At 40.3% G+C, this 14,645-nt stretch overlaps 1 pseudogene; it reads right to left on the bottom strand.

Annotated features, from left to right (window-relative positions):
* Positions 1 to 3,889: 3,889 nt before the first annotated feature.
* LOC107560444 (uncharacterized) lies at positions 3,890 to 14,367 on the bottom strand (annotated as a pseudogene).
* Positions 14,368 to 14,645: the final 278 nt, after the last annotated feature.

Genomic DNA, 14,645 nt, shown 5'->3' with positions numbered 1-14,645 from the left:
GTCAGGCATGTAACAAAGCTGTTGTGGATAGCAATGACTTCATTGTATGAATATATATATATATATATATATATATATACTCAGATGTACTGCAAAAATTGTTTTCTTGATCAGTATTTTTGCATTGTTTTTAATCACAAATAATAATAATATTTTACAGTTACACTTTTTTAAAGAAATGCAGCCATGGTGAGCATAAGAGACTTCTTTCAAACAAACAAACAAAATCTTACCACCACCTTACTCTTCTCTATGTGAGAGTGCATTTAAATTTGTTAAAGGGGTCATATGATGCTGCTAAAAAGAACATTATTTTGTGTATTTGGTGTAATGAAATGTGTTTATGCGGTTTAAGGTTAAAAAAACACATTATTTTCCACATACTGTACATTATTGTTTCTCCTCTATGCCCCGCCTTTCTGAAACGCGTCGATTTTTACAAAGCTCATTGGTCTGAAAAGCGAGGTGTGCTCTGATTGGCCAGCTATCCAGTGCGTTGTGATTGGCCGAATACTTCAAGCGTGTGACGGAAATGTTACGCCCCTTACCATACTGTGATGCCCTGTCCGGCCGGAGTGTAACATAAAACCATGTCTGCATTTGTGATCTGAGAAATTACAAACTACAAACGCTACTCTACACTGCCCAAAAAACTCGTGTTTGAATCGTCAGTGGCAAATTCTTTAAATATAAAAAAACGTACTTACAGTCTGTGAGTCAGAACAGCCGGCATTGTAGTCTACTCTACCAGGATCAGGAAACAGTCCTCCATAAAATGCACTGGACACATCTGAATATTTGGGTTAAACTGTTCTGGAACAGTGTTGTAAATACAGCTTAACCACTGATTTCTAATTGTGTCCTCTTTTGGAAGACCAAACAAAGTAGTTTTGCTTTTACAATGAAACAGCGTCACACACCTTGAGTGAGCGGAGGCCGGAGGCCTAGAGTAAGCGGAGGGTGGCTTTAGTGAGCAGAGGCAGGTGGGCTTGAGAACGGCGCGGCCGGCGGATTCGATGAAGAAGCGGCTGGTGGGCTTGCGGCAACCACATGTGACGACCCCAGGCTGGACTCCGCTTCGTCCACGGTGAAGGCCGATCCGGCGATTGAAAGCGCAAAGTTGATGTATTTCCTCAGCGACCAGCACGGATCAGCTCCAGGCATGACGAAGCGGATATCGTCCTCTTTTGGAAGGCCAACCAAAGTAGTTTCGCTTTCACAACGAAACACACAGCCTTCATGGCATGGCGGCGGCGGCAACAACAATACTACAGCGAGAATAAAAGTTACGCCTTCTTTCTTTGCGTGAACATTTGGGCGGCGTTATGCAAATCTTCCCACATCATGACGTAGGTATGTGGGGGCGTGTTAGAACGAGCCGTTTTAGGTAGGCGTGGTTGACTCTTAACTTTTATAAAGAATATCTCTTTGGATTTGAGACTTTAGTCTTTGCAACTTTACAGATCTTTTTTATGCACCAAGAGCTTGTAACACTCCAAAGAGAAAGGAAAAATTGAAATCGCATCATATGACCCCTTTAAGATATTATTTAACAGGGGACGGCTTATTTTTCCTAATTCAACCATCAAAAAAATTTATTTGTGCCTGATTTAAAAATATGCCTATTTTGTTTTTAAAAACTGTGAGGCAAGTTTAAATAATTTTTTGTGGTAACAGACACTGCGCAATGAATGTTGTCGATTGAGCATAACTTTTATTGATCCCAAAACATTTCTTACTAAATTTAGTGAGATTTTTAGGTGGGAAAAAATACTTAAATTAAAAATTCCCTGAGATTACATCTCATATTAAAATTGCTTCTCAGATAAATGTTTCCTGTTTTAAGGATGTTTAGGTATTTCTATTGGAAAACAAGACTAAACCTTGATTAATAAATTGATTTTTTTTTTATTTTTTGCAGTGTAGCCACTCGTACAGATAGGATTTCTCAGCTGTTGGTTTTCTGGTCACAAGGGAAAGGTCTTTCAGGAATGGAGATTTGTAGTGTAGATTTGTTGTCAGAGCACTTGCCGTTAAATTACAGCTGTCCAGAGTGGTATGAACAAGAAAGTAGATACCCAAGGAGACGACTCAACGCCTGGTTCAGCCCTTTTCACTTTGGCTTGGGAGGCTCTTTTACACTCAAGTCACAGCCTGACTCATTTAAACCGAGCACATGTCTTATTATGCCTCAAGACTTCAAAGCTCTTTTTTTTCTAAAGAATACCAGCCTTACATCTCTCTGTCTTATTGTCGTCTTCCAGATGTAAGTATTTTGTTTACCAAATGCTGTTCTCCAGATCTCAGCATTTCCACAATCTAAGGAGGAAAATGAAAGTGAGTGTGTTGAAGGATTATTTTACATTATGCCAAGGGAGGAGGACAGCAAATGGATCACACTCTTTGTAAACAGAGAAAAAAATATTTTTTTTGTGGAGTGATTTACTGTGGGGTGTCAGATTTATATGAGCAGAGAAGATGCTGGGGGTGTAGCGCGTAGAAAAGAGAAAAATATAGCGAGCGGGAAGAGATATGGTGTGAACGAAAGACTGCAAATGGGAAAGAGAAAAGTGTGTAAATATTCACTGTGATGGGTTGTGGCACTGCAGCCCCTGCAAACAGGAATGAGATTATTGCAGCTGAGAGAGCAAGAGATGTTCTCCATTTGTTTTGGCAAACATGTTGGAAGTACAGCGATTGCTCGCTTTCCCCTTCTCCATAAAAAAACTAAAAACAAAGTGACCCCTGTTGCACTGTAGGTTTTGCTTGAATCCCACTGCGACATCACCGGCTTCCTTTTGCAGACATTGTGATCTCATTTTACATCACAGTGGCGAGCTGTCTGTTTGTTTTGATGCAGTTGCTAAGGAACTGTCCCCAAGGACACGGCACTGCAGGTTGGTCTTTAGAAAGGTGGGGTGACTTCATAATGGAGAGGAGATACAAATAAGCATATGGAGGAAGAGGGAGGGTTGGGGACTCAGGTCCCCTCCGCCCCATATGCCTGCCTCTGTTTAACTTGCATGGCTCCTCATTAAAATCAACATCTGGTGTTCTATCCACAGTGACACCCATTTATCATTCCAGTGCTTCATTGGGACAAAGCGTCTCACACATACAAACGTGCACATTGAAGTATGTGCATTGCGATTCGTATTATTTCTCGAGCTCCCTCTCTATTTCATGCCAGGCAGTCTCAACTGATTTAGGGCTCTGAACATGTGGATTGTCATTTCAACACTGGAAAAATATATTTATTTTGGTATTTTTTGTCCCATATATATATATATATATATATATATATATATATACTGTATATAATTAGATATATATCTTGTTTTAGGGATGTGGGTAAAAAAAAGAACTTAATTGTAAATGTAGTGTGTGTATATATACAGTATATACATATATATACTGTATATACACACACACACACATTAAATTTAATATTAAGACAAGTTTTCAAAGAATATACTATTCATAATTAAGTTTTTTTTTGCCCCCAGTTCGCTGTTCTAAGTCATATATTATTTGAAAACATATTTTACATCTTAAGTAAAATAGATGAAAATTTAATTTACACAATTTCAGATCTTGAGTTTATTTGACTTAATAAATGTCCAAATCAAATGTCTAATCGGGTAAGAATAAAAAGGATTCAATATATTCTCTGAAAGCAAATAATAAAATCAAACAAAATTGTTTCTCAAATAAATGACTCCTGTTTTAAGTATTAGATATTTTTACAAGAAAGAAAGACAAAAAATACTGATTAAGAAAATGATTTTAAGCCTATAGAAAGGGAGATTATTTATTAAGCATTATACAAATTAATATATATAGAGCTTCAACATGGTAGCAAATCATGTAGCATTATGTAATACATTGAATAGAAATTCTCCTATTTGCATACCATTTGCCAAATATAATTCCCCATTCTGACATATACTGTATGTATATCCATTATTCCTTAATATGATATTTTTTTTTAACTCATATCATAATTGTTCCCTTGTCTACTCCTTTTAAAAAATGAGATGTGCTGAATTTGTGGGCTTTGTAAAATTGCAGAAGGAATATTACAGAACAGAATATTTTGTGGATTTTACAGAAATGCTAAGTGCTGCCTGAGCTATATTTAGCCATCTGCCTCATTAACATATAAACTCATTATATTTGTTTGTATGTAGCAGACCTTTGTGTAACGACCCCAATACGTAATTTGCAGGCTTGTTTGTAATATTGAACCACACAACAGGGCATTTACTGATTTAACCTCTGAACCTGTGGCTTCACCATTACACACCATGACATGTTGTGTTGTTTTCAGGTCAAAAGACCTGAATACAAACATTCCATGTTTTATTTTTGTCCCTGCACTTTATGCATTGTTTAACTTTTTTATGTTTTTATTTTCATGTGCAGTGCCATTTAAAATATTAACACTTTAATTAATGTCTTAGGTTTTTGTTTTCGTGTTTTAATCTGTAAAAAATGTGAAATTAAGGCGTTTTAAAAATGAATGAGTTACTGGCTGCTTTCTACTCATTGTGTACAAAGAAATAAATTTTTATTTGTTATACTCCTGGTGTGGTTTGTCTTTTTTTTCAGATGTTGGGATTTAATATTAAATCTATTTCTTTTTCTATTTGCATTTAACATTTTTGGTGAATTTCTCAGGTTTTGCAGTTGATGATCCTATTGGTTCCTCTCCATCTTAAACTCAGCAGCTTTGTTGCTTTCCTTTGTTTCAGCTCCAGTTGTGTCCGTCAGTCTTACTTCCCTTGATGCTCCACTGCTTGCATTTTTCTCAGGCTTTGCAAGAGATTCTTGTTTTTCATCTGGGATCTCATCCTGGCCATAATTGTTCATTGTAATGTCATTGGTGGCCCCGCTATCTGTCTCTGACCTCTGTGTACTATCTCCCAGCACACTGCTTTGGACTGAATCCCTGTATTTATCTACAGCTGTATTTTTTTATTTTGCTTCTTTCAGGGTCAGAGAGCTCTCGTCCTTTTTGTTCTCAGTTTTTCTTCTCATCCTGTCCTTCATCTTTATTACCTTCTTTGACACTGTAGCTCTCCTCTGATTTGTCACCGCATCCTGATCTTCCAAGTTGTCTTTCATCATTTCTTCCCAATATATTACTTTCATCTGCCCATGTCACTCCTTTCTTTGTCTTCTTTCCTCTCTTGGCCTGCACCTTCTTTTCCAACTTCTCCTGAGTGCTTGCCCAGTAGTTTTTGTTTTCATTGACACACTTTACTCTTTTGTTCTCACCCATCTTCTTAATCTCCTGTTGGATAATGGGTTTGAATTTGGGATCCAGTTGCAGGACTCTATTGAAATCTCTGTGGGCCTCGTCCTCTTTACATAATGCAGAGTGAGCCCTGGCCCGCTGGTACACGGCTTTCAGATTGTCTGCAGTGGAGATGAAAGTGAGAGAGTGAAGACCAGTCATGCCACATTGCATTGGTTTCATGATAAATAATTCATTCACAAGTAAACAACAGTTTTCACTCTTTGGATAGGGGGCTGGATGGAGATGGCAGGGGATAACTCATGGTGAATGATGCAATTGGTACAACTTCCTGGATCCACTGTGAAAGTGAAGCACTGAGATGTGGCCCCTAAAGGAAGAGTGTAGTAAATGCTAACTGACATAGCTCAAGGCTGTTTTTACTACAGGCAATAATGGAGCAATTGGCTGACTCACATTAGATGGTGAAGAATCTATGCTGCTGCTGCTTAACCCAAACAACATTTGTGTCTATGTCAGGGGTCGCTAAACTTGGTCCTGGAGGCCTGGTGTCCTGCAGAGTTTAGCTCCAACTTGCCTCAACACACCTGCCTGGAAGTCCGTAATTAGCTGGTTGAGGTGTATTTAATTAGTGTTGGAACTAAACTCTGCAGGACACTGGCCCTCCAGGACCAAGTTTGGAGACCCCTGGTATATGGTGACCAATCCTGCTCCTAAAGGGCCACCTTCCAGCAGAGATTAGCTATAACCTTAATTAAACACACCTGAACCAGCTAATTAAGGTCTTTAGGATCTCTAGAAACATCCAAGCAGGTATGTTAGAGCAAAAGGGGACAGGACAGGAAAGTAGGCTTCCATGAGTAGGATTGGACACTCCTGGTCTATGTCAATTTCTGCAGTAAATGAGTGTATAAGCTCACCTTTATGTTTCTTCAGCAGTTTCGAGTTGAGATCCACCACTTCTTGGTATTCCCCAAGCTCCAGCTTACACTGACTGAGGTTTAGACAGAGTGGCAGATGGACTTTCTCCAGAGATTCCCAGTCTTCTCCTTTATGTTCCACCTCAAAAACACACAGAGGGATAGATATGGCTTAGTGAGCACTGGGTTGCTGATTCCCCATGGGGATTTTTTAGCTTTGTTTTCTGTTATTCTTGCTAAGCAGTTTTTGGATCCCCAATGTACATCTCCTCTGGGATATGAAAAGGTATATTACTATATTTCATATATTCTGAGGAAAATGTGAGTGTTTCCAGGGTATTGTGCGTTTGCTATTTTGAATGTTTTTTGACGTATGGTCTTTTGATCCTAGAGTGTTTTGTGTGGGTGTTTAGCTCATGTCTCTGATATTTTCTTACATATGGTTCAGGTCACTCCATCAAATTCGAAAGTCTGATGAAAAATGGCAGCACACCTTTCAACAAGCCACATGATTTCAGATCGTTCATGACAGTACCTCAGATTTAATACTTATCGTTAAGGGGATGTTCAAATTTCCAACCTTAATGTTAATGCAATAATAATAGTGATGCTTGCATTAGAAGGTATCACTTGGCCATAGGAATGATCTAATATGTGCAGACAAAATGTTATAACCATTGTCAGCTTGGTTCATCAATTTTATTTGGGTAGTTTTACATTTACCCTGTAGTTCTCAGATGAGTGGACGCTATCTGTTTTAGCTTACCGCTATCACTTGCGCTTTCAGTACACTACTGAATTAAAAGGCTTCTACATGGCTTTAAATTCCACATTTTAAGCGGCAAGCTACAATTTCAAATCACAGGTCTTAATATATTATGATTTTCTTTTCTAAAAAATGGTAGGGCTTGTCCTCGATGCCTTCTACAGCTATCAAGTGTTTGACAAACCAGGGATGCAACAATGGTCTCTACAATCAATCACTTACTGTATTTTCAATCAGCAAGCTCGCCTTAGTTTGGAGATGGTCTACATACTCCAGAGCCTCCTTGAACTTGGCAGTAGCCTCAGTGTATTTATGCTCTTTCACATTGAAATGGCCTTAGTCTTGGAGAAGCATAATTAGCCGTAGCATCTGCTGCCAGTCCTTGCCCTCGGTCAGAGCTGTTATTCTGTGATTGGCCTCAGCTGCCGACTCTTCTCTTTTGGTGTCATGCTTGTTTTCATCTGCTACAGATGGATTATTTCCCTCTTCAGCATCTTTGACCTCTTCAGGAGACTGAGAATGTTCCCCATTGCTTTCCTCTTTTGCATCCATCTCTGAGTTTTACTCCTTCTCTGGTTCCTTTACTTTCTCTTCCTTGTCGTCTAGGATGTTCCAATATCTTTCTATATCCTCCCAGTATTTTTCCTTCATTCTCTCAGAGAGAAGATTGAGTTCTCTTTGCACCAATCGAGACAGTGTGATGTCTAGGTTGGCCACCATCTGGAAGTCTCTCGTGGCCTCCTTCTCGCTCCACACAGCCACATAGGCCTTTGCTCGCTTATAGTAGGCCTTGATACAGTCTGGAAAAGATCAATAATGGGACTGCAATTTGTAACACTTCCTGTTATTTGCTTACTGAGACTAAATTATCTTTCTGAATGCTGTGTATGTTCAAATCAATGAATTATCTTAATTAAAAGAATTAATTCAAGATCATTCTTTATTCAAGAATTATCTTGAAGTGCTATCATTTGCTTTCACACCATTAAAATAGTAACCTTGCTACACGTACACCGGGGTGACCAATCCTGCTGCTGGAGGGCCGGTGTCCTGCAGAGTTTAGCTCCAACCCCAATTAAACACACCTGAACCAGCTAATCAAGGTCTTACTAGGCATAATAGGTCATGAACACAGGTATTTTTTATAAACAGAGTTTCTCTTTCCGTTTAAAAAAAAATCTTTGTCCACATGAAAACGCAAAAGCATGCAATGAAGCACTAATCAGAGCATGCCAAGCCAACAGGTGGCGATATAGTCTCAACCATAAAGCCATGTCGACCAATCAGAAGCCTGAAAAAATTTCCAGTAGGTGGAGATAAGTAGAAACATCCAGGCAGGTATGTTGAGGCAAGTTGGAGCTAAACTCTACAGGACAGTGGCCGTCCAGCATTTTGGAGACCTCTGACATACACTGTTGATTTAGCCCAAGTTGGACACCAATCACACACACCTAATCTTTGCTCTGAGTGGCCCGAGAGCCTGCAGATTCCCCATTGATGACTCTCCCACTTTTTTATTTGATCATGCTCTTCCCTAAATCTTTCATTCTGCCAACATTTAAACAGACTTCCCCCAGCCAGTGCCAGCCTCTGGCAAAAAACACAGCAGATTCTGTGAGCACATTTCAAAAGGATGTGCTCACCAGGTGACCCACGAGAGAAATGGTAAAAAGAGCAAAGATGGAAGATTTCAACTAAAACAGACAACAAGAAATAGGTGACACATGGGGCACGACAGAATGAAATGAATACTGAGAATTAGAGGGGACGGGGAAATGGGAGAAGGCGTCCTCGAAAAAGGCAACTGCATGAGGCTGAAGTCACTGTGTCATCTGCATATGCATAAGGCTCATTAGGAGAGCTACCCAAGCTGCCTCTGGAGCCACTGCGAAAGACGATACATCTGTCACTTCACATGCTTCAGGAGGGCTTGTCCAACTCCTGTCCCCACTGCTCATGCAACCAGCCAAGCTTAAACAAACCCAAACCACAGAGGACGAAGATTACTATGCATGCTGCCAATTGCAATTATGAATTTGAATGCAACTGGATTATTTATTTAAAAGAAAAGGTCTAATTCTGGTGGCCGGTAATGTTAGGGTATGTTAATTCTAAGGTGGTCTACAGTACATCTCCTCAACTTAAATGCCATGTGACTCACTAATTTGCACTGCTTATCATTGCCTCTGAGTCCAATTACTTTTTAGGGGAGTTGATGTTTGATCACCTGTTAGTAATTTATTACAAAATTAAATGCATGGTTATTTGTTATTTAGTTAAAAATAGTGCTGCAGGAATGAGTCCTAAAAACCAGAAACTGTTTGCACTTTGGGTTCCCAAAGTCAGTGCGTTATGGTTAAATGTCTGAAAGAGAGCAGATGGTCCCTTACGCTTTTGAATCGCTCTCGTGTTACTTTGATGTCAAACACCGATCAGTTTGTGCAGCACCACTTTAAGTCGAACACACCTAATATGTACGTGAATCGCTTTGACCGTTCTTTGTAGATCCCACCTTCTCACACGCCACAACTGGTCGATTATGTACAATGCCTGCATGTTATCGGTCAAACTACTTTTCGATCATTACCTTCAGCAAGTATAAAAACAGGAAAACAAAGCCAAAACCTGTATATTTTAGGTAACATACAGTGGGGCAAAAAAGTATTTAGTCAGCCACCAATTTTGCAAGTTCTCCCACTTAAAAAGATGAGAGAGGCCTGTAATTTTCATCATAGGTATACCTCATCTATGAGAGACAAAATGAGAAAAAAAATCCAGAAAATCACATTTTTAAAGAATTAATTGGTAAATTCCTCGGTAAAATAAGTATTTGGTCACCTACAAACAAGCATGATTTCTGGCTCTCACAGACCTGTAACTTCTTCTTTAAGAGGCTCCTCTGTCCTCCACTCGTTACCTGTATTAATGGCATCTGTTTGAACTCGTTATCAGTATAAAAGACACCTGTCCACAACCTCAAACAGTCACACTCCAAACTCCACCATGGCCAAGACCAAAGAGCTGTCAAAGGACACCAGAAACAAAATTGTAGACCTGCACCAGGCTGGGAAGACTGAATCTGCAATAGGTAAGCAGCTTGGTGTGAATAAATCAACTGTGGGAGCAATTATTAGAAAATGGAAGACATACAAGACCACTGATAATCTCCCTCGATCTGGGGCTCCATGCAAGATCTCACCCCGTGGGGTCAAAATGATCACAAGAACTGTGAGCAAAAATCCCAGAACCACATGGGGGGACCTAGTGAATGACCTGCAGAGAGCTGGGACCAAAGTAACAAATGCTACCATCAGTAACACACTGCGCTGCCAGGGACTCAAATCCTGCAGTGCCAGACGTGTCCCTCTGCTTAAGCCAGTACATGTCCAGGCTTGTCTGAAGTTTGCTAGAGAGCATTTGGATGATCCAGAAGAGGATTGGGAGAATGTCATATGGTCAGATGAAACCAAAATATAACTTTTTGGTAAAAACTCAACTTGAGGAGAAAGAATGCTGAGTTGCATCCAAAGAACACCATACCTACTGTGAAGCATGGGGGTGGAAATATCATGCTTTGGGGCTGTTTTTCTGCAAAGGGACCAGGACGACTGATCCGTGTAAATGAAAGAATGAATGGGGCCATGTATCGTGAGATTTTGAGTGAAAACCTCCTTCCATCAGCAAGGGCATTGAAGATGAAACGTGGCTGGGTTTTTCAGCATGACAATGATCCCAAACACACTGCCCGGGCAACGAAGGAGTGGCTTCGTAAGAAGCATTTTAAGGTCCTGGAGTGGCCTAGCCAGTCTCCCGATCTCAACCCCATAGAAAATCTTTGGAGGGAGTTGAAAATCCGTGTTGCCCAGCGACAGCCCCAAAACATTACTGCTCTAGAGGAGATCTGCATGGAGGAATGGGCCAAAATACCAGCAACAGTGTGTGAAAACCTTGTGAAGACTTGCAGAAAACGTTTGACCTCTGTCATTGCCAACAAAGGGTATATAACAAAGTATTGAGATGAAATTTTGTTATTGACCAAATACTTATTTTCCACCATAATTTGCAAATAAATTTTTTAAAAATCCTACAATGTGATTTTCTGGATTTTTTTTTCTCATTTTGTCTCTCATAGTTGAGGTATACCTATGATGAAAATTACAGGCCTCTCTCATCTTTTTAAGTGGGAGAACTTGCACAATTGGTGGCTGACTAAATACTTTTTTTTCCCCACTGTAGAAGTCCTGGCCAGGACGTGTCCTGGAAAAAGGGCACATATGGTCACCCAATTTTACGTGTCTTGTAAAAAAGCGGTTGCTAACAAATGGCTAAATGGGACTACAGAGGTTGTCTGGGACATTAAACGTCATCACACCAAACTGGCAAACTCATCATATTAGGCCACTAATACAGTTCACCTGAAGGAGTGAATAAAAACGAGTCAGTGAATTCGGACACTGAGTGCACCGGAAGGCCTGCTGCTTTTGCAAAATTTGTGCTTGCTGTTTAATAATCATTTGAACCTGGCAGCTCCAGTAGTACGATGATAGGATTTATCTTGAACTCTGTCATGGAAATTATGTATAAACCCTAATTAAACAATTTAATAATCAATTTACAATGAATTTATGCCTGTATTGTATTATGCAGTACTCAGTAGCGCTTTGTAAAATGAATGGATGGATGGATGATTCAGCTGTGGCGCATTATGGGTATTCTCTAGCTTTTGAGCATACATCAGTTGTACACATTATTGCTGTGCATTGTGGGATTGAATGAGTGCACTCGATAATGTCCAATAAGGTTTCGGACACCACTAAAAAGAGTATAGGGGGCGATTTCGGACACAGGGTATGTCTTCTCTGCAGCACTCTGTACAAGGCTACTTTTTAATAGCTGTCACTGGTAAAGGAGAGTGTAGTTACAGCAAATACCAGCAGGGGCAAACTGGGTCATGCTAACAAGCAAAACCTTAACCATTTGGCTTATGCTAACAAGCTGGCCTACCTTTGTGTTTGTCCAGGAGCTCTGTCGTATTTTCTATGACTTCGTAATATTCCTCCAGCTCTAACATGCACTGGCAGTAGTTCAGTACAAGAGGAATGATAAGCCTGCCCAGATTGATGTAGTCCTCATCTCCTGGCATCTCCTACAGACGAAGGAAAACAAACTCAGGTGTACTCGACAGATGTCTAAATGCTTTTATTGGTTACTCTACAGGCCCCTTGTAACCTCCATGCCATTTTGTTTTTCCTTTACCTTGGATTGGACTGTTCGCAGCAGAACCACAGCCTCTTGGTACTTTTCTGCAGCTTCACGGAACCGAGCCTGATTGACCAGAGCATTGCCCAAAAGATGCAGCAAGGGCACGACCTTCAGCTTCTCATCATCCAAGACTCACGCTGGTAAGAGAACGGGTCGCCCACCTGAGGTAGACAGAATTGGAGCGTGCTCGTCTCGCTTGGTTGAGGATTGAAAACATGGTCTGAGAATTGGGAACAGCATTGCTTTCCTGGCGTGTAGCACTTGATTGTGTAACATTCTGTTACGCTCTGTTTGAGTTGCAGTGAGAAATCTGTTGGAGGTGGAGGAGTGGAACTAGAATGAGTGTATGAGCATGTTGTTGTGCAAGGGCGCATGCATGTATTTGCTTGTTTTCTTGCTCTGTGTGAATACACCTGACCCACCTGTGATTAGTTCCATGATGAAGATTAGAGGCTGAGGTGTCCTCATTAGCTCATCAAGCTCTGGAAAGCCTGTTGAATGGTAGTGCAACAAGTTTCCCATGCCACACGTGTTTTTGGCCCTCTCCCTGAGCAGCCAGTCTTATCCCTTTTGACACGATAGAATAAAGGCCTGTGTGCTCCGTATAAAAAAATTAAATCACATTCCAATGTTTCCTACAGAGCTACCTAAGATTTGTATGTTTTTGCTTGCAGCCTGTAGGAAAACCTAAAATGTTTTTTTTTCTTTTCTTTTTGCCTTTATTTTCTGGTACATAGTGTTTTAACTGTACCACATTCAATATATGTTGCAAACTCACAATCACAACTCGGGTAAAATATAATTTCTTTTGCCGTGGTGCTGAAATATTCAGTAGCAGGAGAGCATTGCAGGTAACATGACCTTTCGTTCAACTTATTTCTACATCAACCATCTAACCAATCATTCTCATTTAATTCGCAGAATGGATTATTAATTACCTTGGAGTGTTTGGAGAAATCAACAAATGCAAATGTTAATAGAAAACGTAGGAAGCAACCAAAGGTGCATAATGCATCAGACACATTCTCTTTCATTCTTATGTGAAGATTAATTAAGATCCAATTGAAGCGGATGTGATTATACCTATAGAAAGTGAGAAACAGTGGGAGGCACAACAGGTTTAGTTTGATTTCAAACACTTACAATAGCATCACACCAAAACTCTGCCACCTCTCCAATCCTCATGGAAGTTAACAGCACCTCCATCTTGAACATCTTCTCCATGAAAATCTCTGTGGGACATTTATTTTTGCGACTGTCATCAATCACTGTTCTTTCAAAGTTGTCCAACAGAGTCTGAAAGTGGAACACCAGCTTTGTGGGTAGGAAGGCAGAGGAAAAAAGAGAATAAGAACAGGATTAAGAAAGAGCAGATATATTTTTCCTGCTTAGTACGCCGTGCACATCTTGTACCTTGCTACTCTGTGCGTGTTTATATGTGTTGGGGAGAGAAATACAGGATTTTTAAGCAGGCCAGAATGCATCTTTCCTCATGCCACCCTAATAGCTTCCTGGTCCAATTTTGCCTTCATTATAAGACATTTAAATGTAATTTTTTTTAAAGCATGTTGAAACAGACACCTTGATGGAGCGCAGAGTGAATACAGAGCACAGCTGGTAAATGGAGAGATTAATGTTGGCATTGTCATGGAAAATGTTTGTCATCTTCTCCAGGCTGAGGGCCATATGGCTGGACAAGTAGGGGGGAAAAGTCACCTGTCACAGATACGGTGTTCCTTTGCCGCTGTCCAAAACGATTGGTTGCCAAACTTCTCTGCAATTATATGCACCAAATGTTTTGTCACACAATAAAACCTTTTTATCACCAGCAGAATCAGGCTACAACCATTTCTAATCAAAGCAAATGGTTAGACATGAACCCATCCTTACAAACGTCCAGTAAAAAGCGTTTTCCAGGACCATATATGCACCTTACATTGGTTTCCTTCGGAAAATGCGGCAATGGTCCCTGGCCTCCATGCAGAATCTTCTTTATTACTGATGGTCAAGCAGATACGTCTCTTGCATTTTAAACTCTTAAGAAGAGTGTTTCTTTATTGAAACATTCCTGATATCCTGTACCCTGAGAGAGCTGGTCCTTGACAGTGTTAATTAGCAAGCTGAGGAAGGGAGACAAATCACACCCTGCAGCTCAATGCTGCCTGACTGCTTTCTGACAGATGGCTGGATTACAAGGTTGAGGATAGCCACTTTAATCTGCCTTGGCTAATCCTTCAACCCCCCCGAAACTTCAGTATAATCCCCTGTAAGAAGTGAAGGGATGGGTGACCAGAGAGCAGAACTCCGAGTATGGAGACAGTTGAGATCATTCTGTAAGGCAATAGAGTTCAGTAATCCCAGAAATAGTTTGCTAGTATAATTCAGTGGGAACAACTGCAGACAGAATCATCTAGAAGTCACTAGTATGATTTTCCAG

The sequence above is a fragment of the Sinocyclocheilus grahami genome, unplaced genomic scaffold, assembly GCF_001515645.1.
Source record: "Sinocyclocheilus grahami isolate Dianchi unplaced genomic scaffold, SAMN03320097.WGS_v1.1 scaffold727.1, whole genome shotgun sequence".
In the NCBI taxonomy this organism is placed as follows: Eukaryota; Metazoa; Chordata; class Actinopteri; order Cypriniformes; family Cyprinidae; genus Sinocyclocheilus; species Sinocyclocheilus grahami.
This window is presented reverse-complemented; position numbering and strand designations above follow the sequence as displayed.